Raw genomic sequence first — 19,856 nt, forward strand, 5'->3', positions numbered from 1 at the left:
TGCAAGTACAAGTAAACTTTTTAACAGAGCTTCCCTTTATGGGAGGTGAGGACACTTGAACGTTACAAACATGGTTAAATACCGTATATACTCGAGTATAAGCCGAGATTTTCAGCCCAAATTTTGGGGCTGAAAGTGCCCCCTCGGCTTATACTCGAGTCACGGTCGGCGGGTGAGGGGGAAAGGGCGCTGAGGCATACTTACCTAGTCCCGGCGATCCTGACGCTCCCCCTGCCCGTCCCACGGTCTCCGGGTGCAGCAGCTCTTCCCCTGTTCAGCGGTCACGTGGGACAGCTCATTAGAGAAATGAATAGGCTGCTCCACCCCCCATAGGGGCGGAGCCGCATAATTCATTTCTCTAATCAGCGGTACCGGTGACCGCTGATAGAGGAAGAGGCTGCGGCACCGAAGACCAGCTGTCCGGGGGAAGGAGCGGGACGCCGGGAGCAGGTAAGTATTACATATTCACCTGTCCTCGTTCCACACGCCGGGCGCTGCCTCCATCTTCCCGGCGTCTCTCTCTCCGCACTGACTGTGCAGGTCAGAGGGCGCGATGATGCATATAGTGTGCGTGCTGCCCTCTGCCTGATCAGTCAGTGCAGAGAGACATCGGGAAGATGGCGCCGAGGAGCTGCAAGCAAGAGAGGTGAGTATGTATTTTATTATTTTTATTGCAGCAGCACAGCTATGGGGCAATAATGGACGGTGCAGAGCACTATATGGCACAGCTATGGGGCAATAATGGTGCAGAGCACTGTATGGCACAGCTATGGGGCAATAATGGTGCAGAGCACTGTATGGCACAGCTATGGGGCAATAATGGTGCAGAGCACTATATGGCACAGCTATGGGGCAATAATGGTGCAGAGCACTATATGGCACAGCTATGGGGCAATAATGGTGCAGAGCACTATATGGCACAGCTATGGGGCAATAATGGTGCAGAGCACTATATGGCACAGCTATGGGGCAATAATGGTGCAGAGCACTATATGGCACAGCTATGGGGCAATAATGGACGGTGCAGAGCACTATATGGCACAGCTATGGGGCAATAATGAACGGTGCAGAGCACTATATGGCACAGCTATGGGGCAATAATGGTGCAGAGCACTGTATGGCACAGCTATGGGGCAATAATGGTGCAGAGCACTATATGGCACAGCTATGGGGCAATAATGGTGCAGAGCACTGTATGGCACAGCTATGGGGCAATAATGGACGGTGCAGAGCACTATATGGCACAGCTATGGGGCAATAATGGTGCAGAGCACTGTATGGCACAGCTATGGGGCAATAATGGTGCAGAGCACTGTATGGCACAGCTATGGGGCAATAATGGTGCAGAGCACTATATGGCACAGCTATGGGGCAATAATGGTGCAGAGCACTGTATGGCACAGCTATGGGGCAATAATGGTGCAGAGCACTATATGGCACAGCTATGGGGCAATAATGGTGCAGAGCACTATATGGCACAGCTATGGGGCAATAATGGTGCAGAGCACTATATGGCACAGCTATGGGGCAATAATGGTGCAGAGCACTATATTGCACAGCTATGGGACAATAATGGTGCAGAGCACTATATGGCACAGCTATGGGGCAATAATGAATGGTGCAGAGCACTATATGGCACAGCTATGGGGCAATAATGGTGCAGAGCACTATATGGCACAGCTATGGGACAATAATGGTGCAGAGCACTATATGGCACAGCTATGGGGCAATAATGAACGGTGCAGAGCACTGTATGGCACAGCTATGGGCAATTATGAACGGTGCAGAGCACTATATGGCACAGCTATGGGGCCATAATGAACGGTATGGAGCATCTATTTTTATTTTTGAAATTCACCGGTAGCTGCTGCATTTTCCACCCTAGGCTTATACTCGAGTCAATAAGTTTTCCCAGTTTTTTGTGGCAAAATTAGGGGGGTCGGCTTATACTCGGGTCGGCTTATACTTGAGTATATACGGTACTTTAAATAACATACTATAAATAACTTTTCTTACCCAACCGGGTATTCTACTAAGTGCAAAATTTTTGAACAATAATTTAACATTGCCATTAAGGACGTACTCGCTGAATCCACTAAAGACCTTCTTATAAAACATTATAAGGCTAATCAACTTTTCTGCATTCTCCTTTACATCTGCAGGACCGCCTGTCCTATCTGCTCCAGGCCTACTGCCTCTCCTTTCTGTTACAGGACCGCCCCTTTCTGCCCGGGCCTACTGCCTTTCTGCTACTATACACGGTATAGAACTTATCATCCATCTTTCAGTTCAGGATTACCGAGCCATCTCTATATGGCTCCTAGGAGGACTCACTGACTAACCCCGTACGGGTTCACTTTCTGTCCTCATTCTTTTATCAACATCATTAAACATTTCTCTCAATCAACTAGTTAGCTACATATAACTTTTACATATCAGCATTATTACTTCTTCTGTTAAAGTATCATCATTCTCTAAGTGCTATCGATGAACGTCCCCTTTAAGAAGGGACCAAGTCTCTATGAGGTAGTGCAACTGCTCAAGCTGCAAGTCCGTGTGCAGCAAGGACTCCGGTACTGCTTCCAGGAACAGTTTCTTCGCAAAGAGTCCTTTCTTTTATAAAACCAGTAGAGGGCAGCTTTAAGAAGGTGCAAACTATTTACAATAAGTTTGTAATCATGCAGTGTTCATGATCCAGCAGTTCTTTTCCAAATAGGGGGTTAAAAGGAGCAAAAAGGGAAAACAAAAACAAAAATAAAAGCAATAGGGATCCCGATTAAACAAAGGGATCCCTTTAAGAATAACCCTAGTCGGGTTTAAAGCAGCAAAGAGCAGGGAAACAAACAGTTAACTATTTACATATCCATGGCATTGAGGTTTACTCTCCCTCTGCCGGCCGTAGCTCCGCATAGACCTCGCTCAGCAAGGTGATCGGCGAGATCGGGGCCTTTAAGAAGTGCTCCATACCCGTGGCCTGATCCCAGGGTGTAAGGGGCTGGAGTCTACAGGTCCCAGGGAGAGGGGGTGCCGCGATGGGGCCTATCAGCAGGTCCTCTGCTGGCGGGGCAGGGTCGTTCTTCATACATGCTTCAGATGCGGTCCCTCCGGTGCCGATCTGCTCTGTCTCCGCTGGGATCTGGAGCGCTGGTTGCAGGGCCTTGCGCTGCGGCGTTGTCATCTCCGTTTGCAGCATCTCGCTTTCCGGCAGGGCCTTGCTTTCTGGCTTCGGAGCGCTGGAACTTCTTTCCTGCTCCGGACTAGACGAGGCTGCCAATAGACGTCTGATGAGGCTCCCGATGAAGGTCTTCTTCCACCCGGCCTCAGTGCTCAGCTGCATCTGCCGTAGTTGGTCGCCGAGCTCATCCACTCTGGCCTGCAGGAAGTCAACATCAGCGGTGGAGGCCTGGTTGCGGTGCCCCTCCGGGTAGCTGGGGGAGTCCTCTGCTCCTACCACACGCTCCGACTCCGGGTGGCTCGCCATGGCGTCCTCCATGTCGCTGACTCCTTCCTGGTCCTTTTCCCGCTCTCTCCTTCGTGGGCGGTTTCGTTTTCTCTGTCTCCGCCCACCATTGAGAATCAGGAGGCGGATCTCGGCTGCTGACGGACACGTCCTCACGGTGCAGAAATATTTAGACTGGGCGGCCATTGTCTTTCGCGCTCTTCAGCTTGTTTACGCCCACTTCCACGCCCTTCTTCCTCTCCCGTGCTCTCCCTAGCGCTGTAATGGCGGCTGGTTTTGGCGGCAAATGGCAATACACAGTCTTTACAATAAGTCACAGTCCAAGTATAATAAATCACAGTTCCAAGGCACACATGACCTGATTCTTCAGGCTTAAGTAGATCCTGTTCGTGACGCCAAGTTGTAGCGCCCCCATTGTCGCAGGGCCGAGGGGTACCGGGTACCGGGCCTCTGAGTCTCTGTTCTGGGGTTGTCACGGTGGCTAGACCCGGTCTGTGACCCTGCTGAGGGGCGTACAATGATAGGTGTGCGTGATGGTGGTGATGTTGTAATGGTGCGGTGCAGGTTGCAGTAAATAACGAGGACACCAGATTGCAGTCTCTTTACCTCTTTACTGAAGGCTTCAGGATCCTCAGTCCGGAATACGGTTAACCGGGCTGCGCAAGCCTGGCCGGTCCGATGGCACATCCAGAGCTCCCTTTGCAGGTGGAAATCTGTGCCTACCTTCTAGCGCTTGTGTGTTGTAGTCCTTCCCTGCTAAGCACCACGGGATAGTCCTCACAACTGTTGTGTCTGTTTCTCGTGTTCTCTCACAACTCAATTCTGATGTTCTTCCACGTCCCCCAGATCTTATGGTTAGGACGCACCCGTATGACGGGGAGGCTCGGAGCTCTTCCGGGACTCTAGCGTCGCCCCACTCCTGTTGTTACCCCCCTGTGTCTTTCTAGGTCAATTGGGTGAGACAGCCCGCCTATAACTGACTGTCCTGCCGTAGGTTTGAAGTTTGGCCTGGAGCTCTATACTTCCTCGGCGTTCCGGCCACCGGTTACGCGCCTCAGTAGGATGTTGCCTCGTCTTACAGCACGACTCCTACTGGTATTCTCCTTGTTGCGTTGATCTCGTTTCTCACTCAGCACAATAAACCTCGCTTCTTGTTCTTTCTTGGGGTACCGCCGCTATATCGTGCAGGCGCGGTCCCGTAACGTTCTCTCTGGTTGCTAGGCCTCTGTCAGGATCCCACCCCTGACAGGGACCCCTCTGAATCTTCCCCTACAACACCCTCTGCCACAAGGTGTTGCCTGGTTCCAACCCAGTCAGCTTTCTGATCTAACTTCCTGCCTAACCCCCAGTTTTACCAGATTGTGAGGAGTGGCCTAATACATAGAACCCTTAGCTCCCCCTGGAGGCCAGACTGTGAAGTGTATTGGTGTCTGTGATACCTGGTCAGATGAACTCCTTCAGTGCCATCAGACGTACCATAGCCTCCCTTAGCAGCGGAGCATCAGTACTGCAACGACCAGGACTCTGGGGCGCTGCACATGCAGAAGTAGGATACAATGTAGATAATGGTAGAATTGCTCTCATGTTATCAGCAGAAGGAAAATTCCACCTGTGTGAGGTCTGGTGACCGCTGCTGACAATCAGCCAGCGCTCGTCTACCTATCAATCAGACGAGACCCCGTGCCACGTACGCTCTCCTGTATAATATTGGATTTGATAAAAAGTTGATAATTTTTCTTTCCTGTTTTGAGGTGATTGTGCATGAAAGATGAGCGGAAGCGGATGTTCTGCAACATCTTTCCATAGACATTGGTGATGTGCCGTTCCTCTGTTATCTCTCCTAGGTAGTTGCCCCGGTAGACAGTGGCCCCGATACAAAACCCCAATGCGTTGACTCCTGGGTGTTACCATTAAGGGGATGGGACCTTATACAGACTGAAACTGTGCGATCAGAACTGCCAGGAGGAATCTTCACACATACTGTAGGTGTCAATGTATCCGTATATATATGCAGGAGTAAGGGAGAAATGGCACAGCACGGGAAAAGATGCTTCAGAATTGATGGTTCATGGAGCATCCAATATTTTACTAAAAAAGACACATTACAAAAAGGAACAGACACTATAAATATTGAGGACAACTTCAGATTTTTTTTCACTTAAAAATATAGATTTTGGGCACATTCATATGGTTATAAATCAGCTGGGAGGAGCTCAGAAAAGACAGATAAAGGAGCTGCAAACTCCAAGGCAGAATGAGCTCACTGACGGATCTCTACATACACATCACACAAATGTCAGCAACACCGGTGGGATCGGCCATGAGAATCAGGGGCTCATGACTCTGCCAGACAGACAAGGCCAGCGTTATGGGCAGGCCGTTTAGACAGCTGCCTAGGGCCCCCACCAGGGGCCCCCAGCCAGTGGCATGCCGCTAATAACAGATGACGGTGCAGCTGCTGAGACCGGAGCAGAGCCTGGATCAGTGGGGAACGAGAAGGAAAGGTGAGTATTGTGTTCTTATGGTACTTTGTGTTTGCTAACTGTGTAAGAAGGCTAATGGATGGTTAGAATACCCTTGAAAACCCTTGTGCAAGTATGTTAGCACAGTTGAAAACAGTTTGGCTGATTAGAGAACCTATAAACCTGACCTTCCTTTGAGCTAGTTGAGAATCTGGAGCATTACATTTGTTGGTTCCACTAAACTCTCAAAATGGCCAGAAAAAAAGAACTTTCATGTGAAACTCGACAGTCTATTCTTGTTCTTAGAAATGAAGGCTATTCTATGCCAGAAATTGCCAAGAAACTGAAGATTTCCTACAACGGTGTGTACTACTCCCTTCAGAGGAGAGCACAACCAGGCTCTAAAAGAGTAGATAGAGAAGTGGGAGGCCCCGCTGCACAGCTGAGCAACAAGACAAGTACATTAGAGTCAGTAGTTTAAGAAATCGACGCCTCACAGGTCCTCAACTGGCAGCTTCATTAAATAGTACACGCAAAACGCCAGTGTCAGTGTCTACAGTGAAGAGGTGACTTTGGGATGCTGGCCTTCAGGGCAGAGTGGCAAAGACAGGCCAATAAAAGGAAAAGATTAATATGGGCAAAAGAACACAGACATTGGACAGAGGAAGATTGGAAAAAAGTGTTATGGACAGACGAATCCAAGTCTGAGGTGTTTGGATCACACAGAAGAACATTTGTGAGACGCAGAACAACTGAAAAGATGCTGGAGGAGTGCCTGACGCCATCTGTCAAGCATGGTGGAGGTAATGTGATGGTCTGGGGTTGCTTTGGTGCTGGTAAAGTGGGAGATTTGTACAAGGTAAAAGGGATTTTGAATAAGGATGGCTATCACTCCATTTTCCAACGCCATGCCGTACCCTGTGGACAGCGCTTGATTGGAACCAATTTCATCCTACAACAGGACAATGACACAAAGCACACCTCCAAATTATGCAAGAACTATTTAGGGAAGAAGCTGGCAGCTGGTATTCTATCTGTAATGGAGCGGCCAGTGCAGTCACCAGATCTCAGCACCATTGAGCTGTTGTGGGAGCAGCTGGACCGTATGGTGCCAAAAGTGCCCATGAAGCCAAACCAACTTGTGGAGGGGCTTCTGTAAGCATGGGGGGAAAACGTCTCCAGATTACCTCAGCAAATTAACTGCTAGAATGCCAAAGGGCTGCAATTCAGGAATTGCTGCAAAGGAGCATTCTGTGACGAAAGCAAAGTTGAAGGAGTAAATTATTATTTCAAATAAAAATATTTTTTTAGAACCTTGTCAATGTCTGGACTAGATGTTACATTCATTTGGCAACTCATTTGATTAATGAAAGTATGAGTTATCATCAAAAACACACAATTGTCTGGATGACCCTAAACTTTGGAACGGTAGTGTATATGTATATATATATATATATATCAGTGATTAAGTATTGATGGCCCTAATACTGTGGAGGGGGCTACATTATATTCTATGGGGTTCTGTATTATAGCCTATGAGGGGGTTGCATTATATTCTATGGTGGGGGGCTACATTATATTCTATAGTGGGGGCTGCATTATACTCTGAGGGGGCTGCATTATACCCTATGAGGGGGGCTACATTATATTCTATGGAGGGCTGCATTATACTCTATGAGGGTTCTACATTGTACCCTATAAGGGGGCTGCATTAAATTCTATGGTGGGGGCTGCATTATACCTTATGTGGGAGTAGGCTGCATTATTCTCTGAGGGGGCTACAATATGTTCTTTGGGGGTCTTCATTATACTATATGAGGGGGCTGAATTATATTCTATGGGGGGCTACATTATATTCTATGGAGGGCTACAATGTTTTATGGAGGGCTACTTTATACTCTATGAAGGTTCTACATTGTACCCTATGAGAGGGCTGCATTACAGTTGCGAAGTAAGTATTTGATCCCTTGCTGACTTTGTAAGTTTGCCTACTGACAAAGACATCAACAGTCTATAATTTTAAGGGTAGGTTAATTTTAATATTGAGAGATAGAATATGAAAAATAAAATCCAGAAAATCACATTGTATGAATGATATAAATTTACATTTTGCAGTGAGAAATAAGTATTTGATCCCCTACCAACCATTAAGAGTTATGGCTCCTACAGACCAGTTAGACGCCCCTAATCAACTCAGTACCTACATTAAAGACAGCTGCCTTACATAGTCACCTTTATAAATTTGCCAATGAACATCTGGATGATTCTGTGAGTGATTTGGAGAAGGTCCTGTGGTCAGATGAGTCAAATATTGAGCTCTTTGGCATTAACTCAACTCGCCATGTTTGAAGGAAGAGAAATGCTGCCTATGACCCAAAGAACACCGTCCCCACTGTCAAGCATGGAGGTGGAAACATGTTTTGGGGGTGTTTCTCTGCTAAGGGCACAGGACTACTTCACCGCATCAATGGGAGAATGGATGGAGTCATGTACCATAAAATACTGATTGACAACCTCCTTCCAGGACATTAAAAATGGATTGTGACTGGGTCTTCCAGCAAGACAATGACCCAAAACATACAGTCAAGGCAGCAAAGGAGTGGCTCAAAAAGAAGCACATTAAGGTCATGGAGTGGCCTAGCCAGTGTCCAGACCTTCATGCCATAGAAAACTTATTTGGGGAGTTGAAGCTCCGAGTTGCCAAGCGACAGCCCCAAAATCTTCATGATTTAGAGATGATCTGCAAAGAGGAGTGGAGCAAAATTCCTCCTGACATGTGCGCAATCCTCATCATCAACTACAGAAAACGTCTGACTGCTGTGCTTGCCAACAAGGGTTTTACCACCAAGGATTAAGTCTTGTTTGCCAGAGGGATCAAATACTTCTCACTGCAAAATGCAAATAAATGTATATAATTTATACAATGTGATTTTTGGGGTTTTATTTTTGATATTCTATCTCTCAATGTTAAAATTAACCGACCCTTAAAATTATAGACTGTTCATGTCTTTGTCAGTGGGCAAATCTACAAAATCAGCAAGGGATCAAATACTTAATTCCCCCACTGTATATTCTTTGGGGGGTCTGCATTATAGGCCGCTGCCAGCAGAGTCTGGAGGGGATAGAAGTGTAACCAGGTCTACCAGTGATGCAGAAACCACCAGGCGACAGGGCAAAATGCCCAGCTTGTCCTGTGGCCCCAGAGAGGGACTGAGCTGTCCCGACAGCGTCCTGTGCAGTGGAGCTGCATCTCTGAGCACATATTTGCCAAGAGCAGCCTGATAATTACAAAGATAAAACTCTTCTGATTCTATATTACCGCTACTTTGATAAATAACCTTTAAGATGCCGCGTGCAGTCACTGAAAATGCAAACGACTGGGAAGAGGTGAGTTCAGGGAGTCTCCGGCTTACTATTTAATTACAAGCTGCACTCTACATGAAAGCATATGGTGAACGTTGCATGGAGCAATAGTTGTTTTTCATTATAAACACTTTGGAGAACATTCGCACATCTCAAATAAAAAAAAAACAAAAAAAACAAAGCAAACAAAGAGAATAAATTAGAAAGAAAGCAGCCAGCAGAGGAAAGCGAGTAAACAGGACGCGTTGGTTTCCTGGATATTTATGGAGAGGGATTCAGGGAAGGAAAAGGCTCAAAGGAGTTAAATGTCCTTATGTCTGTAGAGCTGAGGAGCTCGATAAGCTACATTGTGTTAGAAAGTATCTGCAGGTCCCCAAAGCTGAAGGATTACAAGATAATTACCTTCTTTGGCTGATTACCTGTCTCCTCCGGTAGCAATTCCTCAACTCTTTGCTAATCTCCTAAAATCTTTCTTCTCTACTTACTTTTTCTTGTACAAAAATAATTCGGGCATCTGACCTTGCATCACGTCTTCTGCCTGTCTAGACATAAATGAAAGAGATAGAGATTTCCCAAACATGATGTCAGGACATGTGAAGCAACATGGAACCAATGTACAAGACAAAAGCCAGGATGTCACCGGGATGATGAAGCCAATGTCACATGTTATTATCTCTGTGGACTGGGACTTCATATCAGGATAGGTGAATGTATGAGACCAGTGTAGTGGACAACAACCAGACACTTGAGGATTATTCCTCCTCCTCCAAATTAAAATGTAAAAACAATTTTAACTTTGGTCACTGAGGCTTTTATAGACCAACTTCCTGATTCAGGAAATTCACATGTATATTAGCAGCAAAAAATCTGACTTTGACCCTATATTTTATAGTGAAGCATCTAATGAGAATGTAAAAGGGCTAAAGGAGTAGGAAGTGTGCTGTGACATCAGCTATTGTGAATGGTGGATCTTATGCAATCAGAAGTATATAGAGGTGTTATCAGCCATTGTACAGGAGGAGGAGGAGTTGAGCTGTGACATCATCTATTGTGAATGGTGGATCCTGTGTTATCTTCTGTATATAGAGGTGTTATCAGTCATTGTACAAGAGGAGGAGGTGAGCTGTGACATCACCTATTGTGAATGGTGGATCCGGTGTTATCTACTGTGTATAGAGGTGTTATCAGTCATTGTAAAGGAGGAGGAGGTGGGCTGTGACATCATCTATTGTGAATGGTGGATCCTGTGTTATCTACTGTATATAGAGGTATTATCAGTCATTGTACAGCAGGAGGAGGTGAGCTGTGACATCACCTATTGTGAATGGTGGATCCTGTGTTATCTGCTGTATATAGAGGTGTTATCAGTCATTGTACAGGAGGAGGAGGTGAGCTGTGACATCACCTATTGTGAATGGTGGATCCTGTGTTATCTACTGTATATAGAGGTGTTATCAGTCATTGTACAGGAGGAGGAGGTGAGCTGTGACATCACCTATTGTGAATGGTGGATCCTGTGTTATCTACTGTATATAGAGGTGTTATCAGTCATTGTACAGGAGGAGGAGGTGAGCTGTGACATCACCTATTGTGAATGGTGGATCCTGTGTTATCTGCTGTATATAGAGGTGTTATCAGTCATTGTACAGGAGGAGGTGAGCTGTGACATCACCTGTTGTGAATGGTGGATCCTGTGTTATCTGCTGTATATAGTGGTGTTATCAGTCATTGTACAGCAGGAGTAGGTGAGCTGTGACATCATATATTGTGAATGGTGGATCCTGTGTTATCTACTGTATATAGAGGTGTTATCTGCCATTGTATAGGAGAAGGAGGAGGTGAGCTGTGACATCTATTGTGAATGGTGGATCCTGTGTTATCTACTGTATATAGAGGTGTTATCAGTCATTGTACAGGAGGAGGAGGTGAGCTGTGACATCACCTATTGTGAATGGTGGATCCTGTGTTATCTACTGTATATAGAGGTGTTATCAGTCATTGTAAAGGAGGAGGAGGAGGTGAGCTGTGACATCATCTATTGTGAATGGTGGATCCTGTGTTATCTACTGTATATAGAGGTATTATCAGTCATTGTACAGCAGAAGGAGGTGAGCTGTGACATCACCTATTGTGAATGGTGGATCCTGTGTTATCTACTATATATAGAGGTGTTATCAGTCATTGCACAGGAGGAGGAGGTGAGCTGTGACATCACCTATTGTGAATGGTGGATCCTGTGTTATCTACTGTATATAGAGGTATTATCAGTCATTGTACAGCAGGAGGAGGTGAGCTGTGACATCACCTATTGTGAATGGTGGATCCTGTGTTATCTACTGTATATAGAGGTGTTATCAGTCATTGTACAGGAGGAGGAGGTGAGCTGTGACATCACCTATTGTGAATGGTGGATCCTGTGTTATCTGCTGTATATAGAGGTGTTATCAGTCATTGTACAGGAGGAGGTGAGCTGTGACATCACCTGTTGTGAATGGTGGATCCTGTGTTATCTGCTGTATATAGTGGTGTTATCAGTCATTGTACAGCAGGAGTAGGTGAGCTGTGACATCATCTATTGTGAATGGTGGATCCTGTGTTATCTACTGTATATAGAGGTGTTATGAGTCATTGTAAAGGAGGAGGAGGAGGTGAGCTGTGACATCATCTATTGTGAATGGTGGATCCGGTGTTATCTACTGTATATAGAGGTATTATCAGTCATTGTACAGGAGGAGGAGGTGAACTGTGACATCACCTATTGTGAATGGTGGATCCTTTGTTTTCAGCTGTATATAGAGGTGTTATCAGTCACTGTACAGGAGGAGGAGGTGAGCTGTGACATCACCTATTGTGAATGGTGGATCCTGTGTTATCTACTGTATATAGAGGTGTTATCAGTCATTGTACAGGAGGAGGAGGAGGTGAGCTGTGACATCCCCTATTGTGAATGGTGGATCCTGTGTTATCTCCTTTATATAGAGGTGTTATCTGCCATTGTATAGGAGAAGGAGGAGGTGAGCTGTGACATCTATTGTGAATGGTGGATCCTGTGTTATCTACTGTATATAGAGGTGTTATCAGTCATTGTACAGGAGGAGGAGGTGAGCTGTGACATCACCTATTGTGAATGGTGGATCCTGTGTTATCTACTGTATATAGAGGTGTTATCAGTCATTGTACAGGAGGAGGAGGTGAGCTGTGACATCAGCTATTGTGAATGGTGGATCCTGTGTTATCTACTGTATATAGAGGTGTTACCAGTCATTGTGCAGGAAGGGGAGGAGGTGAGCTGTGACATCACCTACTGTCATTGGTAGGTTATATGGAATTAGCTGTGCACCTGTCATTGCTATCCTGCCTGTGATGATAATGAGACTTCAGAAAACTCTTCCTGAAAAGACGGGTGTTACGAGACTAAAATTGCCAGTGTGAGAAATATAGTATTACTAATTTTGTTATTTTTGTTTTTTTATAAATTTGTGATATTGAAGAAAAATCTTTGCCAACAATAAAAAATATACATGTGCTTCAAAAACATGATTTAAACAAGCACACACTCCCTTTAAGCGTTCTCTTGATTTCCTTGCCATCTATAATCTTTGCTTAGTTAAACTTTGGGAGCGAAACCCTCTTTTTTCCAGTCCAGATTGCACACCTGCTCTGGGGACGAGGTGTGTGAGGACCATTGGTGATCCATTGATACAAACCTCCGATATTGAAGATAATTTAGTGAGTTGCACAGATTTCATCGTTATCTGGAGTCGACTTTGGGGCTGCTGGATCCTTGGTAGTTGGTGATTTAGCCCTGAAATGTAAGATCGCAGTGCGGGGTCCTGGCGCCTTTGTGTTCGGACTATACACTGCAGATGTTATATGTTATTCTTCTCACCAATACAGTATAGTCTTCCCCTTGATGGACTCCATGGCTTTCACTAATTAAGCTGTAGAAATAATTGTCGTGGTGTAATAGCCTTTGTCTGAACTCATAATTTAATTTGTGCTCCCAGTTTCCAGGCTCGTAAACGTCCAGCACTGGGAGGGAAGATGTAATCAGCTTATCGCGCACATTACCTGCCGCCCGCCTAATTCTGCCCTGACTCAGTCTACATTAGCCCCTCTTCTAATACTGCTCTCATTACATTTATTTCTTCATGGAAGATATTGATTTCACTCGGAGTTCTTTTTAATCCTCTGTCACAATTTGTAGTTTTCACTCCGGTTTGGTAGTTGTTGCAGTGTTCAGAAAGTAATTTCTTTTCATTAGTTAGAAACTTGTGTAAGTCGCTGCTGTTACTTTTTACAGCTGCCAAGCAACATTATTCTACATTGATTTCCCCGGCTACACTGTCGCAATCAATTCTGAAAATTGGCTGCTGGATGGGGCCTTGCTCGCTGCTGAACGCTCTTTAGCTCATTGGTGGATCACTTTGTGGAATTTATATTTCTTGTAGATGTTTTGTGAATATTGCTTCTGTGTTTCATCGTTACATTGTTTAATGTCCTTCTCATGACCAGGAACTCGAAAAGAAATGATCCACGTTGCAGATCACGCCGCCTTCATGGAGGCAATTAATGACTCTGCTTCCACTGCTGCCAGATTACAGCGTTTAGCTCGGGCCTTCATGTGTTGGTCTCTGGGGAAGGTATTCTTCTCTTTCTTTTGGGAAAAGCCATTTTCTCGTGTGTAGACGGCAGCTGGGTGGAAATCTCTCTCCTTTTGGAAGTTACTTTACAGTCATAACTCCATGGCTTCTAACTAACCGCTCTCTGGAGAGACTTTGGATCCATGTCTTGGTCTTCTTGACACAATTTTGTGGTGTGGTTGAAAGACGTGGTGTTCTTACCGTGTACTCTGGACTCTTGCCCTCTCCTTGCCTATTGGTCGATATCTGGTCATACAGGCTTCGTTTCAGGTTCATCCTTTGGTTTATAGCTATGGTCTAATTGTCTTCTGGTCCTGGTCCTTATAGCTGTCGCTGGCTGTATTTCCAGGTCTTCTACAGCACAATCTTGGCTTTCACATCTTATGGTGGCAGCTTTGTAACATGAGAATTCCCCTATTTCTGCCTTTTGCTGGTCGCCTCCTGTTTTCACCTGATCACAGCTCCTTCTTAATAATAGTTCTGATCTCTTCTGGAATGTTTGATCAGAAACGTCTCTGAAAAAAGGGACCTGAGAATGCCCTCAGTGAGTTCTCACCTCCTTGTAGGATCACCGTGAAAACCAAGGATCTGTCTACTCCAGTAGACTAGAACCAGTCTCACACCAGTTTAAGTCTAGTTTTCGGATCAGCATCCAATAGATATAAGTGCAGCGCCCCAGAGTCCTGGTCGTTGCAGTACTGTGGCTCCGCCACTAAGGGGAGCTATGGTACGTCTGATGGCACTGAAGTAGTTCATCTGATCAGGTCTCACAGACACCAATACATTTCACCGCCGGGCCTCCAGGGGGAGCTAAGGGTTCTATTCATTAGGCCACTCCTCACACACTGGTAAAACTGGGGGTCAGGCAGGAAGTTAGACAGAAAGCTGACTGGGTTGGAACCAGGCAACACCTTGTGGCAGAGGGTGTTGCGGGAGAAGATTCGGTAGGGTCTCTGTCAGGGGTGGGATCCTGACAGAGACTTGGCAACAAGAGAGAACGTCACGGGACCGTGCCTGCTCAGTATAGCGGCGGTGCCCAAGAAGGGATTGGAAGCGAGATAGATTGTGCTGAGTGAGAAACGAGATCAAAGCAACAAGGAGAATACCAGTAGGGGTCGTGCTGTAAGATTGAGGCAACATTCTACTGAGGCGCACAACCGGCGGCCGGAACGCCGAGGGAGTATTACAATATTCAGCTTCAAGCAATACTCTAAACAACGGCAGGACAGTCAGTCTAAGGCGGGCTGTCTCACTTAAATCACCTATGCAGTCTTGGGGGGCAACTTGTGGAGAGGGGCGACTCTAGGGTCCCGGAAGAGCTCCGAGCCTACCCGTCAAACGGGTGCCGTTCTAACCGTAACATCAGGGAGGAACGGAGAATTAGCAGAACATCATCTAATTGAGTTGTGAGGGAACTTAAGAAACGGACACAACAGTTGTGGGGACTTCCCGTAAGCACAGCAGGGAAGGACCGCAACACATAGCGCTAGAAGGAAGGCGCAGATTTCCACCTGTTAAGAGAACTCTGGAGGTGCCATTGGACTGGCCGGACTTGCGCAGCCTGGCTATCTGGACTCCGGACTGAGGACCCAGAGATCTTCAGTAAAGAGGTAAAGAGACTGCAACCTGGTGTCCTCGTTATTTACTGCACCGCACCACTACAGCATCACCACCATCTACATCCATCCTATCATTCACTGTGCGCCCCTCGGCAGGGTCACGGACCGGGGCCTAGCCACCGTGACAACCCCAGAGCAGAGACTCAGAGGCCCGGTACCGGGTACCCCTCGGCCCTGCGGCAGTGGGGGCGCTACAACTTGGCGTCACGAACAGGATCTACTTAAGCCTGAAGAATCAGGTCATGTGTGCCTTGGAACTGTGATTTACTGTGCTTGGGACTGTACTTTATTGCAAAGACTGTGCTGTGCCACTTGCCGCCAAAATCCGCCGCCAATACAGCGCTGAGGAGAGCGCAGGAGAAGAAGAGGGGCGTGGAATGGGCGTAGGCAAGCTGGAGAGCGCGAACAACAATGGCCGCCCAGTCTAAATATTGCTGTGTCCTGAGGACGTGTCCGTCAGCAGTCGGGACCCGCCTCCTGATTTTCTATGCTGGGCGGAAGCCGAAGAAACGAAACTATGACTCAGATGAGGTGGAACTGGAGACCAGGGAAGGCCTGCAGAAAAGGATGGCCCCGCATCGACCCCCGTCACCAGTGGATTATTCCGATATGCCCCCGCTGGAAGAGTTGAATCCTTGGGAGCTGCCGACGGGGCATCCCGTGCCTGAACGGTCCCCGGTTCATACGCCTTCCACAGGAGAGGGAAGCGGCGCAGGAGGAGCTACCGCAAGTGAAGGTACCCAGTGCCGCGATCCCCGGGGAGGCCACCTCACCCCTGCACCCGACCCGGCCACTGCTGCGACCAGTGACGCCCCGGCGTCCCCGCCGTCTGGCACCAATGCACCGGGGGGGCATGACCTCGGGCCCTTCCCCTGGGGGGAATATCGAAACCACCTGATCGCAGAGTTCCAGCGAGAAGTGGAGCGGGAGGCGCGCGGAGAACTGCTGGAGGGCTCCCTGCCGAAGTGGGGCGTCGTGATCGTTTACCTGCCCCAGACGGGAAAGGGCTTCGTGCAGGAGATCGGGACAACCCTCAGAGTCCGCCTCACCCGGGATGAAGTGGAGCCCTGCCTGTGTGGAGACGGCGCCAAGTCCTTCTTGAAGCCGGGGGATGTGGTCACGTACCGCCAGCACCTAAAAGGGAGCAGCTGGTAGGCCCGGGATATGCAGCGCTGCACGGCTGTTCTGGCGGTATCCCGAACCGAGGGGGAGGAGCTGGCCGCTGAAGCTGCTGCTGCTGCTGCCGCCGCTGCCAGCATCATCCATCGACCCACGCAGACACTCATCGCAGCGCACGACCTGGTCGTGCAGGAGACCCGAACCCACGGGGTGCACCTGGCCGCGGGAGTGAACTTGGAGTCCGACCTGTCTGGGCCGCAGAGGGTCACCTGCCAGGTGAAGCCCCGGTGTGGGCTACCGAAAAATGAGTAAGACACTGCATTATTTGTAAATAGTTCTTCAAACTGTTTGTTTCCTACTATTTTGCTAAAACCCGTATGACGGGTTATTCTTAAAGGGATCCCTTTGTTGACCCGGGATCCCTATTGTTTTGTTTGTTGTTTTCTAAGTTTTGCACAAGTTTTCAGAACTGCCGCAATCATGAACAGTGCATGATACAAACTTTTTGTAAATAGTTTGCACCTTCTTAAAGGTGCTCCCTACTGGTTTTACTTAAAAAAGGACTCTTTGTGAAGATACCACACTGGAACCTTTGCTGAGTATGGACTGGTAGCTTGAGAAGATATGCTACCTCATAAAGACTTGGTCCCCTCTTAAAGGGGATGTTCATTTGTTGCACTTAAAGAATGGTATTGCTTTAAGACTGAGAGATAGCAATAATGTCTTGATAAAGAGAAAGTGATGATAATGTTTGCATGGGAAAGTTATATGTATCCAACTAGTTAATTGTAAAGAAATGCTGATAAGGTTCCCTGAAAGAAAGTGAAAGCTAGAAGAAGGATGCAGTGGGCCCGTAGGGGTAGACGTAGTTTCCAGCATACATGTCGGTAAGAGAATAATGAGAAGGTTTAATGTTCTATAGAAAATGTTTGATAATGTTGATAGACAACGAGGACAGAAGGTGAACCCTGAGTCCTCCTAGGAGCCATATAGAGATGGCTCAGTGCTCTTAAACTGAAAGTAATGTTATGTTCTATACTATGTATAGTAGTTGAAAAGACAGAAGGCTCGGGCTGAAAGGAGCGGTCCTGTAAGAAAGGAGAGGCAGTAGGTCTGGTGCCGTTAGGACAGGCGGTCCTGCAGATTTAAAGAAGGAGAATGTAAAAGTTAAATTGCCTTATAATGTGATTATAAGAAGGTCTTTAGCGGATTTAGAGTGTACGTCCTTAAAGGCAATGTTAAATTATTGTTCAAGAATTTGTACTAAGTAGAATACCCGGTTGGGTAAGAAAAGTTATTTATAGCATGTTGCTATGATATTTAACCATGTTTGTAACGTTCAAGTGTCCTCACCTCCCATAAAGGGAAGCTCTGTTCAAATATACTTATTGTTATTGCACTCAACAAAATTGTATGTCTTTTTGCTAACTTGTATTGTTGTTTTCTTCCCAGTCCCGGAGTACTGGATTTAACCAGGGGGGAGTGCAGCGCCCCAGAGTCCTGGTTGTTGCAGTACTGTGGCTCCGCCACTAAGGGGAGCTATGGTACGTCTGATGGCACTGAAGGAGTTCATCTGATCAGGTATCACAGACACCAATACATTTCACCGCCGGGCCTCCAGGGGGAGCTAAGGGTTCTATTCATTAGGCCACTCCTCACACACTGGTAAAACTGGGGGTCAGGCAGGAAGTTAGACAGAAAGCTGACTGGGTTGGAACCAGGCAACACCTTGTGGCAGAGGGTGTTGTGGGAGAAGATTCGGTAGGGTCTCTGTCAGGGGTGGGATCCTGACAGAGACTTGGCAACAAGAGAGAACGTAACGGGACCGTGCCTGCTCAGTATAGAGGCGGTGCCCAAGAAGTGATTGGAAGCGAGATAGATTGTGCTGAGTGAGAAACGAGATCAAAGCAACAAGGAGAATACCAGTAGGGGTCGTGCTGTAAGATCGAGGCAACATTCTACTGAGGCACACAACCGGCGGCCGGAACGCCGAGGGAGTATTACAATATTCAGCTTCAAGCAATACTCTAAACAACGGCAGGACAGTCAGTCTAAGGCGGGCTGTCTCACTTAAATCACCTATGCAGTCTTGGGGGGCAACTTGTGGAGAGGGGCGACTCTAGGGTCGCGGAAGAGCTCCGAGCCTACCCGTCAAACGGGTGCCGTTCTAACCGTAACATCAGGGAGGAACGGAGAATTAGCAGAACATCATCTAATTGAGTTGTGAGGGAACTTAAGAAACGGACACAACAGTTGTGGGGACTTCCCGTAAGCACAGCAGGGAAGGACCGCAACACATAGCGCTAGAAGGAAGGCGCAGATTTCCACCTGTTAAGAGAACTCTGGAGGTGCCATTGGACTGGCCGGACTTGCGCAGCCTGGCTACCGAGGACCCAGAGATCTTCAGTAAAGAGGTAAAGAGACTGCAACCTGGTGTCCTCGTTATTTACTGCACCGCACCACTACAGCATCACCACCATCTACATCCATCCTATCATTCACTGTGCGCCCCTCGGCAGGGTCACGGACCGGGGCCTAGCCACCGTGACAACCCCAGAGCAGAGACTCAGAGGCCCGGTACCGGGTACCCCTCGGCCCTGCGGCAGTGGGGGCGCTACATAACCAACACAAAGTATAAGGATTGGTGTGATGGCTCCTCCTGCCACTTCTGGCTGGAAGCCATGGCTTATGAGTAGAAGTTTGTGCTGTCTCATAAACCCTTTTAAGTCTGAAGAGGGGTGACTCTTTTTCCCCAAAACACATTTCCAGGATTTCTGTAGCAACCTATGTGTATATTTGATATAGTTTGGTGCATTCAAGGGATTGTTTATCGGGAACCCATTACATATGTCTTCTACATGGATAACATGAATGTTTGACCCTAAAGATGACAAGCGATCTACGAAGAAGGTAATTCGATGAACATGGACATCCCCCAAAAAAGGAGTGAAGTCCACATTGAATTTAAATTGTACTCACACCCTAAGTTTGATTCTGTCTCTCACAACATAATCCCATAGCAGACAACATGATCAGTGATAATAAAAATTCCCTATTAAATGTCACCTGCTTAACCCAGCAGGAAGTACGGCGGCGTCTAAAAATCACTAAAATTGACAAATCTCCAGGCCCGGATGGAATACACCCCCGAGTACTGCAGGAATTAAGTACAGTCATTGATAGACCATTA

Source organism: Ranitomeya variabilis, chromosome 2 (genome assembly GCF_051348905.1).
Source record: "Ranitomeya variabilis isolate aRanVar5 chromosome 2, aRanVar5.hap1, whole genome shotgun sequence".
Lineage (NCBI taxonomy): Eukaryota > Metazoa > Chordata > Amphibia > Anura > Dendrobatidae > Ranitomeya > Ranitomeya variabilis.